Genomic DNA, 15,941 nt, shown 5'->3' with positions numbered 1-15,941 from the left:
AGTTAATCATACAAACAAACTAAGAACGAACATTCAGGGAGTATCAGGATCTGACTAAAGACCTCATCGAATATGTTCTTGCCTATGAAATTTCAGAATGGAGTGCAGGTATGGTAGAAAGTCACACTTCATGAATAATAAATCTAAAGTATTAAGAAGCTGGTGGTCCTGCAGAAGCCATGTCCCCAGAGTCTACCACGTGGTCTGTAAAAGTGACTATTGATCAAGGGACAGCAGTATAATGGTTCCAAGTCTGTCTCTGAATCTTTCTAGCAGTGGTTTGATTCCTGGAATTTCTGTTCCCAGACAAAAAAAAAAAAAAAAAAAAAAAAGAAAGAAAAAAGAGAAGAAAAAAAAAGCTAAGGAGGCTGGCTATTGGCACAGTGGCAAATGTGATGCTCGGTGGGGCTGATTCAGTAGGGAGGTTCCAGGTTCACATCCAGAGATCTCACTGGAATGCCAGGCACATGCTTATGCCCATCACTGGGGACTAACTGGGGCTAGGGTTGGAACATGGCATCAAAGCCCTATTGGGTGTACTGCTGCTCTGTCTACCTGTCTGTCTCTCGTAGAAGTAATACTATTTTTTTTTTTTAAAAAAAGGGCTAGCATTGATTAGGAGACATTTGCTATAGTTCAATCTTTCAATAATTTTTTTGCTTTCTTGTACCTACTATGTGCCAGATAAAAAGTGAACTAAAGCACTGACAGAATGGAGAACAGAGGACAACCTTAAGAGCTTTCTGCTATTTGGGACATAAAACCATATATTTCTTTTTTATTTTCTTTATTATCTGTTTAAAGAATTATTTTATTTAACTGTATTTATTTATGCAATTTGACCAGAGAGGGGCAGAGTGAGAGAGAGAGAAATAGAGAGAGAGAGGGAAAGTGAGAAAGCAGGCTGACAGATCCGGGACTCAAACCATGGTTGGCCATGTGGGAGTCCAGCTCCCATAACCACCATTGCCACTTGCCAGGCCCATAAAACTGTCTTTCTAAATAGATGTCCTTATGTTCCTCCCTCTGTCTGGGATCTCTGCAGTGAATCAGCCACATCCTGCTTTCTACTAGCAGTTTCACACCAGGCAGTCAGAGCAGTAGGCATTATAGTGGGGAGGTCTGAATACTACCCATAAGCTCAGTACAGCCACCAGGGTTTTGACTGTGACTTGCAGAATCTTCCTACTAGCTGTCTTCAGTATTTGTCTTCCATAGTACAGAGCACTTTGTACGATTTCAGGCATGGAATTAGGAAGGTAACATTAATTCCTCTCTGCTGGCTTACGTTCACTGTGGATTACATTTCATAAGTTTCTTCTTCAAAGATCTAAATATTTTCCTGGACACCAAAGACAAGGTGTTAAATAGAGGCCAGTACTGGGCATGGTGGTTAAGGTGTTGTACTCCTACATGGCTGAACACGGTTCAAGTCCTGGACCTGATGGCTTAAAAATCATGCGGTGTGGGTGTACCTGCATGCGTGCCCAAAATCCTGAGAAGAGAATGGAGGAGAAGGGATTGCTGTGTGGCTGTGTGGCCATCCCCCCCGGAGGGAGATTTCTTACTTTCCTTCCTCTCTGTCTTTCTCCGGTGAGCAATGTGCCCAGTGGCAAAAAAAAAGAAAAAAGAAAAAATTGTTAAATGACTTTTTGTGTTTGTTTGTATATATGCATTTTTTTATTTGTTTTAAATTACCAGAGGCCATGTGAGCTCATCAGAGACAGAGAAAAAGAGAAAGGGAGAAATCACCCCCCAATAGACCATGGTCATACAACTATCCCTTCTCCATTTCTCCATCCTGTTGGGATTTAGGGCATGCATGTACATGTGCACAACATGTTTCCACGCCAATGGGAACAGGATTTGAACCTCATTTGGCCATATGGAATCGGACTCTAAACCACGAGGCTGTGAAGCCAATTCACGTTTGTTTCTTTTTCACAGAAAAAGAAGTCCCTTAGATTAATTCAGACGTTTTTTCCCCAGATGTTGTGCCTGTAGTTATGTGATTCGGCCTCGGCTGCCCTCCCTCTGTGAGAAGTCAGGAAGTTTGAGTTAAGCTTCAGTTCATTTGTGCATTTCTTACTCACTTCTGGGAAGAAGTTCATGCTTAGAATAGTCACCGGCGTTATTATTTGTTTTTCATTTGCTTTGCCTTCACACTCAAGCTCTCTCTTTCATAGTACACAGACCTGAACTGAAAACTGAAGCAGCTATGATAGGACTCTTGCTTCCCAAATGGGAGAAATAGGGAAGCAGAGGGGGTTGGGGTGAGGAGGGGAGTGGGAGACAGGACATTTTAAAGTGTCCATACAGAAATCAGAACCACTATTTCAGAAGCACCAACTGCAAGGTTGGTGAACCATCCATGACAGGAAGAAGACATGGTGAGTGTTAACCCCATGAAAAAGAGAGTTGGCTTCTATTGGTAAAGGACATTGACTTCAGAAGGAATTTTTCCTGAGTAAGACATTGTCAGAACAAGTTCTCAGCAGAGAATATTTTGGCTTACTGAACTTTTGGGACACTTAACCATTCATCATAAAGTCAATGTGCATTTTCCTTAGGCTCAGCAGTTTGCCAACTCACTTTTAAGTTAAGAGAACCCACATCACTACCAAAATACCATGGGTTGAGCCCTGAATAATCATTCCAGTTCATTATAATCCTCTTTAAAATGTAAAACTATACTTTTTTTTTTTGAGAGGTTTTTGCTATAGGGCGCTTGCACTTGCCAGAGAGACAGAGAGAGACAGAGAGACAGAAAGTAAGAAATCATTGCCCCAGGGGGATGGCCACACTGCAATCCCTTCTCCTCCATTCTCCTCTTGAGATCTTGGGCACACATGTACATGTGCCCAGCGTGAGTTTAAGCCACCGGGTCCGGGACTCGAACCGCAGTCAACTACGTGGGAGTCCAACAACATAGCCATTACGCCAACTGCTGGTCCCTAAAATGTAAAACTATACTTCTGAGATTTTTATAACAAGCATTTGATAATGATTTACAAATTTGGTAGTGACAATACTCAGATAAGTGTTACAGTATTTCAATGAAGTTAAGAAAAGAAATTAGGCAGGGTGCATACAGATAGAACTTGAGTGATTATGTCTGCTTGTCATGAACATCCTCTGGCTGGCTTATTCCCCTTTTATGCTATTTTGGGGATTTCTTGTTTCATTGCATTATTCCAGTACTGAATTGTGGTAATAAACAGGTGACATCATCCAGAAGCTAAGTTTGGTTCAGTTTAGGCACATCAAAGAGTTGCTACCAGTTTTTGAAAAGCAGATCTGAATTGCTAACCAGCCCCAGAGTCTCAAATGGAATTTGGATTAAGTTTTTCATTAGCAAGATAAGCCCCTGTTGGTCTCCCCTGTATACACCTTACGTAGTTCAAAACAAAGTGGTGCCTTCTCTACTAGAGATAAGTTATGGGGCACCCTGAAAAAATCCAGTAATTTCAGAAAATAAACATATATGTTTATGTGTGTATGTATAACGCAAAATATATACTGTATACAAACATTCATAAATAGCATAGCAGCAGCAAATTAGCACGCATTTTCTGTTTATTCACTATGGATTGCTAGTGCACACACATCTATGTGTTTGTAATCAGACAATATTTATTTTTAAATAACCAGCAAAACCTATTTTTAAAGAATGACTTCAAAACTCTGGTTAACCGTGACTGACTCAACACAGCAGTATTGCCACTATCTTCTGAAAGTCCTCTAAAATAAGTAAGAGGGAATGAGAGTGAAGAGAAGACAATAGTGATAAGTGGAAATGTACAGGCAAATTTTGAAAAATGAAAATGGATCATGAAGGCAACTGACAGAGTAGAGCTTCTCAACCTAATGCCCTTCAAGTCACTTTTAGGATATCAAATTAAACTATGATAGACTCAATCAGCAGGGCCAGCGGGTAGTGTGGAGGTGAAGGTTCTGGATCCCACATAGCCAGCTTCAGGGCTTTAATCCTGGACTGGAGGGCTTGAGGATCCTGCTGGGCACACGTGCATGCATGTTCGAAATCCCTAGAAGAGAGTGGAGTAGAAGGGATGGGGATATGGCCGCTCCTTCAGGAAGTGATTTCTCACTTTTCCTCTCTCTATCTCTATTTCTCTGGTGAGCTGGTGAGCTCATGCTCCCTACAGGTTAAAAAAAAATCAGCAGAAGTTATAAAAACGATGTACCAAAAAATTAAATTTCATTCATAAAGAAAAATTCAGATTAATATTTTAGTCATTGCCTCCTTTGGAGTGTAGAGCTGGTTTGAGGTCATCAGGGCCTTCATCCCAGTTATCGTTGGGAGCTGTGGATAACCTGGGTAAGGAGATGGTAGCCAGGAAATACAAATACTTCTACGGGATAGGGGTCCTGGTGCAGCTTTCCAGTAGAATCTTGTTATTGGTCTGCTCTGTATGTTTCTTTTGTTCTCCATAAATTTCACAGTAAATTCCGTTTGCCCTTCCACTTTTGTGAACCACTCAGCATTCAAATCCGTATTCTCTAACTCTAACAGAGCCGCATTCTCTTTTGAGAACACACCGGCTCAAGTGAACTTCTGCACTTCCTCCATTCTTTCCTCTTCTTCTTCTAAGAGCTTCTGGGCTTCCAGCGCTATTAAATCTTCACTAGTTAGCTCTTCCTTGACATTTCTTCCCAACACCAATGTGACCCTGTCTTTAAAAGCCTCGACACATTCCGTTTCCGCCATAGAGTGCTTAGAGGATATGGAAGCATGGAAGATGGTTACGGATACTGGAGACAGTGTGGGAAGACAGTAGGAGAAGGGGGGGAGAGTGTGAGGAAGGAAATTAAGGCAGGACATTTATGGGGCACAGATATGGATTATTATCTGTGAATGATCATGTGTACGGTATCCTCAACTGGACTGGTTGTATGTAGGACTTTTCAGGCATTTCCCCCCCAAAAAAGTCCAGTTTCATCCACATGGAAGATCTAGTCCAGGCTGCCTTTCTCACTAATTTGATCAAATTGGTCAACATGTTATTCCCTGCTCTTACATCTGCGTTTGCCACTTCACTGCCAATACTACAATAACACAAGCCGACTCATGAAGCCTTTGAGACTGTCCACGGTGTTCCACAAATGTTCCTGTCCATTCTTACCCTCATGCCCCTCCAGTGTTTAAAGGATGTTGCATCCCTCAGCTTGAATATTTTCAAAGTTCTGGCCTTCTTTTTTTTGTATCTGAGCATCAAGATAAATCGCCAGTGATTTTTCCACTTCATGGATGAGGTCTATTGGTTGCCTCACTATTCTGGCTTTAAATTCTACAAAGAACTTTATTGCTTCTTTCACTCTGTCTTTATCTTTCAAGATCATCTAATGGTCAAATGTACCAGCTCCAAATCATGTGCTATCTCCTTAGCTTTTTTTCAAATTTATTCATTTACCATCTTCATTTTCATCTCAAGTTCGAGAGCTGTCCTTCAGATCTTCCATCTGGATGGAGTCATGTTCTTTCTTGTTGCCAGTGTCTTGTACTGTGGGTACACAAATTTATAAGCGAAATGCTTAGTCTTTAGAGATTGTGATGCTTTGTATAGTGAATACTAACCAACTGCAGGAATGAGACAAAGACAAATGGAGAAAGGGAATTACTGAGACCCCCACAGACTAGGAAAGGGAATTCTTCACACTGAAGAACTGGTCACAGTCCAAGCATTGATTGAATAGGTTGGTCATTAATTGAAGAGTGGTTGTATTGCAATTAAATACATGTTTCACTTTAAAATATATATATATATACACTCCTTGATAATCACCAAAATAAACATAAAAATGAGATAGCTAAATTAAAAGATAAGTGTTATTGGTTTATCAGATAGCTAAATTAAAAGATAAGTGTTATTGGCTTATCTAATTTAATTTATTTCAACCTAAAACTTAAGAGGTACAGGATAAACTGTATGTTATTAAAACTTCAGTGCACTGGGCATTGTTTTCATTTCAAGTGTTATAAAATATAAGTCTGACTTTTTTTCTTGTTCTGTAGGTATATATGTACAATGAGAAAAACAAAAATCTTTATTTTCTGTTTTCCAATTTTTAGAAACAAGTCTACCCTCTTGACCTGTATTGACCTTCCCATCATTGTGAGGTAGAACAACCAGGTTGCTCTGTTTTTCATCCTAATAGCTCTCAAGTTATAGAGGAATGACTGAAATTATAGAATAGCCTAAACCTAGTTTTCCAAACACTTACACCTACAACAGCAATCTGTTCTCATTCATGGAATTTATTTGCTGCAAAAACTCTGAAACTAGGGGCCAGCAGGTGGCATGGTGGTTAAAGTGCTGGACACTCCCATATGGCTGACCATGGTTTGAGTCCTGGACCTAGTGGTTTGCTTCCTCACTTTCCCTCTCTGTCTGTCTGTATATCTCTGGTCAAATTAAAATTAAAAATTCTAAAATATATATGTGTGTGTATACACACACACACACACACACACCATATATACATATGAAAGAAAAAAACTATGACACCTACACACACACACACACACACATACATATGAAAGAAAAAAACTATGACACTGTGTTTCTCAAGGCCAAGATTCTATCAGTTAAGGGCACTAGGCAGGAAATACATTCATCCTGTAACACTCTGGAGCCTGGTGCAGTTGCAGGACTCCTTGGACACACCATCATGAATTTTGAATCAGTAACACTGTCTCCGGGCCGTATACTAGGCAGAAGTTTTCAAATCTCTGAGGAAGTACAAAGCAGAAAGTTGGCCATATAAAAGTGAAGCTAAAGTGATACATTTTAGTTGTGAAAGAGCCAGCTTGCTGGCTAAGCAGTTTTCTTCATACAGCCATTAATCATAGGACAAAACTTTGAGCGTCAATTCTATTGGGGGGAATTTAATTAGATGATACATATTCCTTTTAAGGCTTACACTTGGTAATGCTGAATTTTAAGCCAATATATGTCAATATTTAGCATTTTAACTGGGAGTAAAGTAGGATCTTAAAGAGACATCCATTAGAAATATATGTGGCCCATATCCTAGTTTTCAAAGGTGACTAGAAGAAGAGATCATTATTTTCCGCCTCTGTGTCTTTCTATTTTTAAATAATAGGACCTAACAGTCTACCTTAGTATTATTTTCTAAAGCTTCACAAGGTTACTAATATTCTCATCAATTCAGCCCTTCTAGGATAAATGCCTTTTCCTTTTAAAGGTGTTGATTTTTCTTATCTTTCCTTTTAAGGTTCGTTTTTTTCCCAATGTCTTTTCTTGCTCATCATACTTTATTAGGTTATCTCACAGTCTCCACATTCTGATGAAGCGGGGTGCTCTCAAAGCAGAAATACATGTGTAATAAAGGTCTGTCTGAATAAAGGCAGCCTTTTCCAGGAAGAGTAAATCCTTGAGTTTTATGCTCTTTGTATGTTCAGCATCATTAACGTAAGTATTATCATTAAAGACAGCTTACACCAGCTTATCAAGGTGCTATAGATAACAGTCCATTTTCACATTTCTGTACTTATCCTTAAAATTAAGCTGAAAAAGAAAATAGTTCTTACGAATTGAAAGAAAAGTCCCTAACATTGCCTAAGAGTACTTGGAGGGAGTTGAAAGTTTAAAAAATATTAACCATTAACAGCTGCCTGTCAAAACTATTCGTTTCGAATGAGAACAGTCACATCTGCTGAGGATTTTCCACGAAGCACTGCTTCTCAACAGATAAGCCAATTGTACTGCAAAAGAGAAGTGTCTCTGTAGAAGAGCAGGCTTTTGCTCCCAACACTTCACCCAAACTCCTTTTCTTGGGGTCACCAACAGCTCTGTGTGCTACATTCAAAGGTAAATTCCCAGTCCTCATCTAATGACCTGCCAGTGGCGGTTGGCACAGTTGATAACTTTCTTATTTGTATTTTTTTCTTTAATTGGGGTATAATTTATAAACCTCAAAAACTGTACATAGCTTAAGCATGCAGTTCAGTGGGTTTTGATGGTTGTAGACAACCACGTAAGGACCACCCAAGACAAGATGTAGAGCATTTCCATCACCCAGAAAGTTCCCGTGTCCCATTCTGGTCAGCCCCTACATCCCTCAGAGACAATTTCTCACTTCAGTTACTTCAGGTTGCTTTGCCATTGATGATGTCTTGTACTTGGCTTTTTCTTTCTCTCTCTTTCTTTTTTTTAACTTTTGGGCTGCATCAAATATTTTCTCTATCTGTTGTTCATATCAATTTGTCTATACCATACATGGGGATATTTTCCTTTTTGAAATTTTAATACATTTTTTCCGTTTCATTTTATAATTTCTTTTTTTTTTATTTTTCAGACAAACTTTTGCTATAGGGTATGTGTGCTTGCCTGAGAGACAGAGAAACAGAAAGCAAGAAATCACCCTCCAGGGGGATGGCCATGTCACAATCCTTCTCTTCCACTCTCCTCTCAGGATTTTAAGCATGCATGCACACATGCCCGGTGTGAGTTTTAAGCTGCTGGGTCAGAAACTTGAACCACGGTCACCTATGTGTGAGTCCAGTGATGCAGGCATTATGCCATCTGCTGGTCCCCTATTTTATGATTTATTGTTTACATTTAATTATCGTACATCTCTGTCGGACACAACATGGATTTCAAAGCATGTATACCGTGTGTTAGTCTTATCAGGGATAATACCATATCCATCTTTTTCAACAAAGAACACCACATTGTGTATACATATACACAGACACGTAGATAGATATACATACACACACACACGCACGCACGCACACACATATATATAATTGGCAGTGTATTTTTTTCAGTTGTTCGATACAAGGTGGTCAAATCTAGAAGATGCAATTCTAAGTGAAATAAGCCAAACTGTGCTTTTCTTTTTATCTGCACTACCTGAGGTTTGCTGAAATTTTCAGCTCTCTAGGTTAATAACTTTCCTTATTTGGGAGATATTCCTGGTCATTGTTCACTCAAATAATTTTTTCTGTCCTCTTCTTTGTTTCCTATCTTACTGAGATGGTAATTGCATGTTAGATCACTTAATGTTGTCCTACAGAACTCAGTTGCTCTGTTCTACTTTCTTCACTTTTTTTTCCTATTGTTGTTTCCATTTGGATACCATCTATTAGTCTGTCTTTCAAGACCACTGGCCTTTTTCTCTAGTTTCTCTACTATTGGTTCATCTGACTTTTTAAATCATTCTTTAAATTCAAGAATTTTCTTTCATTCTTTCCTGTAGTTTCCAGCACTCTGAAAAAAGTACTCCATACCTATAGGTAAGTTGCACATCTTCTCAAAAAAACTCATTTTTATCAGAGTGTGCTAAAGTTCCTCTCTGATAATTACAACATCTGGCCTATTTCTGTATCTATTTCTACTTATCATTTCCTCTCATAAGCACAGATCACATTTTCTTATTTTTCATATGTCTTTTTTTCTCATTTCTTTTTTCAATAAAAGGACATTAGTGATGGAAGGAAATGTTATTCAGCTTGGAAAGAATGCCCTTACCCTGTCTCCTGTCAGGTTGCTATATTGAGTGGCTGAGTCCAACTTTTATGTAGTTGAGCTGAATCTGACTTTTGTGTCAGCTTTTGTTTAATATTTTAAAGATGTGATCAGGGTTATTTTTCCTAGGAAGGCATTGGTGAAATTCCAGATAACACTTATTCCTTTAAGCATTCCAAACAATGGAAAAATCCTTGGCTTTGTAGTCAAGATGCCAACTTTTGGGGTTCTGTAGAATCGATTTTTTTTTTCCAATCCTGTCCTCAATTTTCTGTACTTTGGAAAAACTTTTTGAGCATTGCTGCAATGTACCTGGTTTTTAGAGAAACTGGCTTACCCTCTATGGTATCTCAAAACACTTAGAGAGGCTTTATTCTATCATCTTTCCCAGTCCCAAACCTTGGTTGCTGAAAGCCCAAGATGCCTTGGATGGATTTCTCTTAGCTCTGCTATCATGCTGTGAGCTTTGGGAGAATGGTGGCTATGTAGTTGGGAGCAGGAGGGTATGCCTGAGCTTCCATGTCCTCGGCCTTCTTCATGTCACTCCACTAAGGTCCTTCAGAATGGCTGACCAGTAGATATAGACTTCCTCTGCGGCCAGGCTCCTCAGGATGTCAACCTACCATGCCATGTGACCACTCAAGGTCTATTAAAAGTTCATGTGGTATAACCTTATCAACTTTTGGGTCAGATTCTTCCTCTTCCTATTGCTTACTCTCAATCTTAAGAACAACTGTGAACCATTTCTCTCCCATAAAGGGCTTGCCCCACTTTCTGGAATTTAATTAATACGTATTTCTTTATATTGTATACTTACGATTTTTTTGGTAAGAGAGACTTTGGCTGTAGGGCACATGCTCTTGCCAGAGAGACAGAGACAGAGAGACAGAAAGCAACAAATCACCCCCCAGGGGGATGGCCACACTGTAATCCCTTCTCCAGTTTCTTCTAGGGGTTTTGGGCACACACACAAATGCACCCAGTGTGATTTTGAAGCTGCCAGGTCCAAGACTTGAACCATGGACGACCATGTGGGAGTTCAACACCTTAACCACCACACTACCTGTTGGTTCCTCTTTAATTTTAATATTCCCTTTTTTACTGAAGTCTAACTCACTCAGTCTATGTAGCACTTTTTAAAAAATGTCTGTTGGCATTCCCACTTTTTCTTCTCTCCATTTAATTTTTTAAAGTACTTATTGTTTATTACTATGATTACACCATTTTTTAAATTATGTTCATTTACTTTTGAATTTTTCTATAGCCTTTTTTTTTTGAGAGGTTTTTTTTTGTTTGTTTGTTTGTTTTTTGCTATAGGGACATGCACTTGCCCGAAAGACAGAGAGAGACAGAGAGACAGAAAGTGAGAAGTCACCTCCCCAAAGGGGGTTGGCCATGCCACAATCCCTTCTCCTCCATTTTCCTCTCGGGATCTTGGGCACGCACGCACACGTGCCCAGCATGAGTTTAAGCCACCGGGTCTGGGACTCGAACCATGGTCAACTACATGGGAGTCCAGCGACATAGCTATTATGCTAACTGCTGGTCCCTCTATAGCCTTTTATAAGAAGTTAAATTCTCAGAGGTCAGGGATTCTCGTATGTTTTGTTTCCCTAAGACTCCATGTAGCTAAAATCATGCCAGGCATAAAGCATAAAAATAAATATTTGTCAAATGAATAAATGTCTTGGGAACAGCAGTTAGCATAATGGCTATGTCGCTGGACTCCCACGTAGTCGACCGCGGTTCGCGTCCCAGACCCAGTGGCTTAAAACTCACACTGGGCAAGTGTGCGTGCATGCCCAAGATCCCGAGAGGAGAATGGAGGAGAAGGGATTGCGGTGTGACCATCCCCCCCGGGGGGTGATTTCTCACTTTCTGTCTCTATGTCTCTCTCTGTCTGGCGAGCGCACGTGTCCTATAGCGAAAATCTCTCCAAAAAAAAATAATAATAATAAATGTCTTAAAAGGTCTTGATTTTTATTAAGAGATTGAGAATTTTGTTAATGTAGCTCCATCTACTTCTTAAGCAAATGAATTTGAGTGTGATCTTTTCTCCTATTAAACAAGATTAAAAATATTACTGCATAATAGATACTTTAGCAGTTTGCTAAAAGATCCATAAAATTTTGTAGTACATACAGACTAATGCAGTAAATAAAAATTACTTGGAGTAGTTAGTGTAAAAGTGGTTTAAATTGGATTATGGTATCCCTGATGGGAGAAAATATATGAGGATGCTAAACCAGTTATGAAAACAGGATAGAATTCTCAATCAAGACATCGTTAGGATGGCTTAATGGTATGTTTACTTCCATCAAACCTGTAGACTATGAGAAATTAGCTGTTTTCCATAAGTCACAGATCCCCGATTTAGTTTCTGTACTGCTAACAGAAGTGTAATTAATAACAGCAAGTTTCCATTAACTATATAGATTAGGTAAGGTACAGTATAGAAGCCAAGGTAAGAAATGGGAAAGAACATGAACTTTTCTTCTCAGATATCAAAATCTATCTCGACTACTTAACTTCTGTGTGGTCTATGTGTAAGTTATTTATTATCAGTCAATTCAGCTTGCTCCTCTGTAAATTAAGAATGTTGATCTCTGCCCTGCATGGATGTTCTGAGGAGTAAATGAACTATCCGATGTAGAGTCATAGTTATGTAATCAGCTGTAGCTCCTGACACAAGGTAGAGGCTTCATGGGTAATACTGGGTTGTTGGAAAGCCATGGCACCTTTTGCATAGAAAAACATAGAAAAATACGTCATGACTTTTCCAACAACCCGATAGTTCCTGCTTTTGTGTTTGTAGTGTGTGTGTGTGTTTGTGTGCGCAATTTCATATATAACTTGTATATAACATACATGTTATATATATGTATATATATACACACATACATTATATTTACACAGACACACACAGACACACACACACACACACACTGGATGTGGGACCAACAGCATGCATAGCAGCACATGTATCTGTTGGTCCCACATCCAGTGTCGTGGTAATTTAGTTAGTGCCAAAGCTATTCAAAACTTCCAAACAAGGAACCAGTGATCGTAAGTCTGTCCTCTTCTGCAAAGACGGGTAGAGAGCAGTAAAAATCTGTAAAATATGAAGGCACACCTTACTTGAGCCAGACTAGTGAAGTCAGCTCAGAACAGCTGAGGTTGGGACTGGGCATGCGTCAGATGCAAGCGCAAGAGCTGACTGCAGGCAAATCAATAAGATCGGCATGAGAACGGCGTGGTCTGATCTGCCTGAGAACTGGTCGCTGACTTGGTCTTAGGCCCGAATCGCCAAGCTCGCCAAGAGGAAACGATGCCGTCATCAAGGCCAACCTGCCAGTATCCGTGGCATGTACGTGGCACTGAACAGAGAGGGCTATTACTGCACCAGCACATCATTTCTAAATATTAAACATTAAAATTATCAACTTGTTTTTCCATCATCAGCTACTTCTATCACTCTAAAGCCAAGCTGGGTGAAAACCTCCTGATTTTACCCTGGTTTCCTGTCAGGGTGTTCAACAGACAGGAACTGTCTTAGCCAGCCCACAACAAGTGGCTTGGTCCACTGACAGTTAACGTTGAGGGACCAGCAGATGGCCTAATGGTTACGTCACTGGATTCCCACAGTCAACCGCATTTCGAGTCCTGGACTTGGCGGCTTAAAACTCATGCTGGGCACATGTGTGTGCATGCCTAAAATCCTGAGAGGAGAGTGGAGGAGAAGGGATTGCAGTGTGACCATCCTCTCAGGTGGTGATTTCTTGCTGTCTCTCAGTCTTTCTCTGTCTCCAGTGAGAGCATGTGCCCTATAGCAAATATCTCTCTTAAAAACAAAACACCTTGGCTCTCTGTATCAAAGCTTCACAAAATCAACCAATCACAGACTGAAAATATTTGAAAAAAAAATTGAGTGTATCTGTACTGAACATGTACAGATTTATTTTCCTGATTATTCTTCCCTAAATAGCATATAGTTTAACGGCATTCACATAGCATTTCAATGGTATTCGGTGTTACAGGTAATCCAGAGATGATTTAAAGCATATTGGAAAGTGTGCATAGGCTACATGGAAATACTGTGCCATTTGAATAAGAGACTTGTGCATGTGTGTATTTTTATATCCACAGGAGGTAGCAGGGTAAGGTCCTAAAACCAATTCCCCATGGTTACCATAGATCACTGTGTTTTATTCATTATGAAGAGATAACTTATTGCTATTGTATATGGGTCAGTTTCTGGAGAGACTAATTTACATGACTCCATTGAGAAATTGATCGTCACAAGAGGACAGTCAAAAGCTATATAGATTACACCCTGTCTCAGTCCCCTCATGAATAAATGTCTCTCCATGTGACCTTGAGCAAGTAACGTCACCTCTCTGTGCATAAAGTACTGTAACAGTCAAATGAAGATAACAGGGAAAATAACCTTTTAGGAAGGTGTGTGAGGATTGAAGGAAATGATGCAATATAAAACTCGTAGCATGACTTTTAGCACATACCAAGCAGTGGTATCACGACTGTATATTAGGAGTGAACAGCTCGTTGAGGGGGTAAGAAGTATCTCTTGACCAGTCCTTCTCAAACTTTAGTGCATGTATAAATCACCTGGGGAAATTGTTGACATGCACATTCTGATTCAGTCGTGCTGGGGGAGGTTTAGGGATTCTGCATTTCTAGCACATTCTCCAGCACTGGCAGTGCTCTTCATAAACCACAGTTGGAGTAGCAATGCCCTAGATGACATACCTGCCATACCCTATCTACCCGAGCTTAAAGATTCTTCAGCCGGAGCTTCTAAAATCACTGTTTAGATAAGCATCAAGGGTATGGCGGTAGGGGTGGCCTCCTTGAATCAGCACCTGTTCATTAGACCCCATGGGACTATGCATATCAGTGTAGTTGTCCTTCAAGTCTCCCATTCTCCAATAGCTGGTAACAAATTTTCCATGCCCACTCCCACCAAAATAGCTACTGCACCCTGAATTTACATAAAGCATAGCAGAAAACATCAAAAGAGCTTTATGACCTCGGGAGATTAAAATTCTTTAGAAAAGAGAAAATTCTTGCTGAGGGAGGAAAAGAGAAAATGTTAGGAGGACTTGTCTCACACACACACATGCACGCACACACACAGATGGAAAGAGCTTGCAGAACTTTAGATTAAGCTCCCCTGTAAAGATGTGAGCTACATAAGGCAAGAAGCATTAGTAATTCTACAGACTCCGTATAGGCCTGAACTCTATAAAGAATTTGAGTTGTAGCACTGATAATACCAAACAATAAAACGTTATCCTTTTCAAGTTTTTTTTTTCCCCCACAGATAAATTCTCCTCAGTGCCGCCAAAATGTATTTTAATCACAACCATATTTGTATATAAATGAGATAAAATAGAGGCGAGTGCTGCTTCTTTCTTTCCTCAGCTCATCATTTCTTTGAGGAATGCAAGCACAATAAAAGAACACTGATTTCCATTAATTTTTTTCCTCCTTGCAAGTAAATTTAGGAATGAGTCAGTGAACAATTTTCTTCCTTTCTATTTAATTTTTTTTGCCTCTAATTCTCCACCTTGCCTATTTCTAATAATGAGAGACTTCTGTACTACATATATTAACATAAGCACTTTTCTATAGTGAATTAAATGACATAATGTTGCCAATATTCAACTTCTACCTCCTACTAGAAGCCAGAAGAGTCAAATTCCAATTTCAGTTACTTAGGATCTTTCTCAACTCACCATTGTTAGCAAATGAGGGTCAGCCATTACTCACTGACACAAGAGTTCTGACAAATTACTACAGCAAAGTAGATTCAAACCAAAAGAAAAAAATAAATAAATAATTAAAAACTTTTAAATCCAAAGGCAAAAAATTATTCAGAAACTACCTAAGAGCAACACAGACAAGTAGTTCTGACAAACTACTGCAATGAAATAGATTCGAATGAACAAAGTAAAAATCAGAAAGCAAAAACTTACTCTCAAGTTACGTAAGAGCAAACCAGGAGCAAATTTAACTTTAGGGAGTCCATATGCTATTAAATGTAAAATGCCATGCTTTTACTAAACTATCTCCATAAGCTGAGAGAGAAAATATTGCATATGCCAGTCAAATTCTAAGAGCTTTTACTCTGAATTTTCACTTGAAAAAAAATTTGTTTTTCTTGGAGAAAGTGACCAAAATGGTCAGCTTGGGTCACTGGCAGGAGAAAACTATTGTGCTGTTTAAAGTGATTAAAAGAAACCTCTGCCTGGGACCAGAAGTTAGTGTAATGGCTATGTCTCTGAACTCCTATGTAGTCTATCACAGTTTGAGTCCTGGACCCGGTAGCTTAAATTCACACCGGGCACATGTGCGTGTGTGCCCAAGATCCTGAGAGGAGAATGGAGGAGAAGGGATTGTGGCGTG

This window comes from Tupaia chinensis, unplaced genomic scaffold (assembly GCF_000334495.1).
Source record: "Tupaia chinensis unplaced genomic scaffold, TupChi_1.0 Scaffold000389_1, whole genome shotgun sequence".
NCBI classification, from domain to species: domain Eukaryota; kingdom Metazoa; phylum Chordata; class Mammalia; order Scandentia; family Tupaiidae; genus Tupaia; species Tupaia belangeri.
This window is presented reverse-complemented; position numbering follows the sequence as displayed.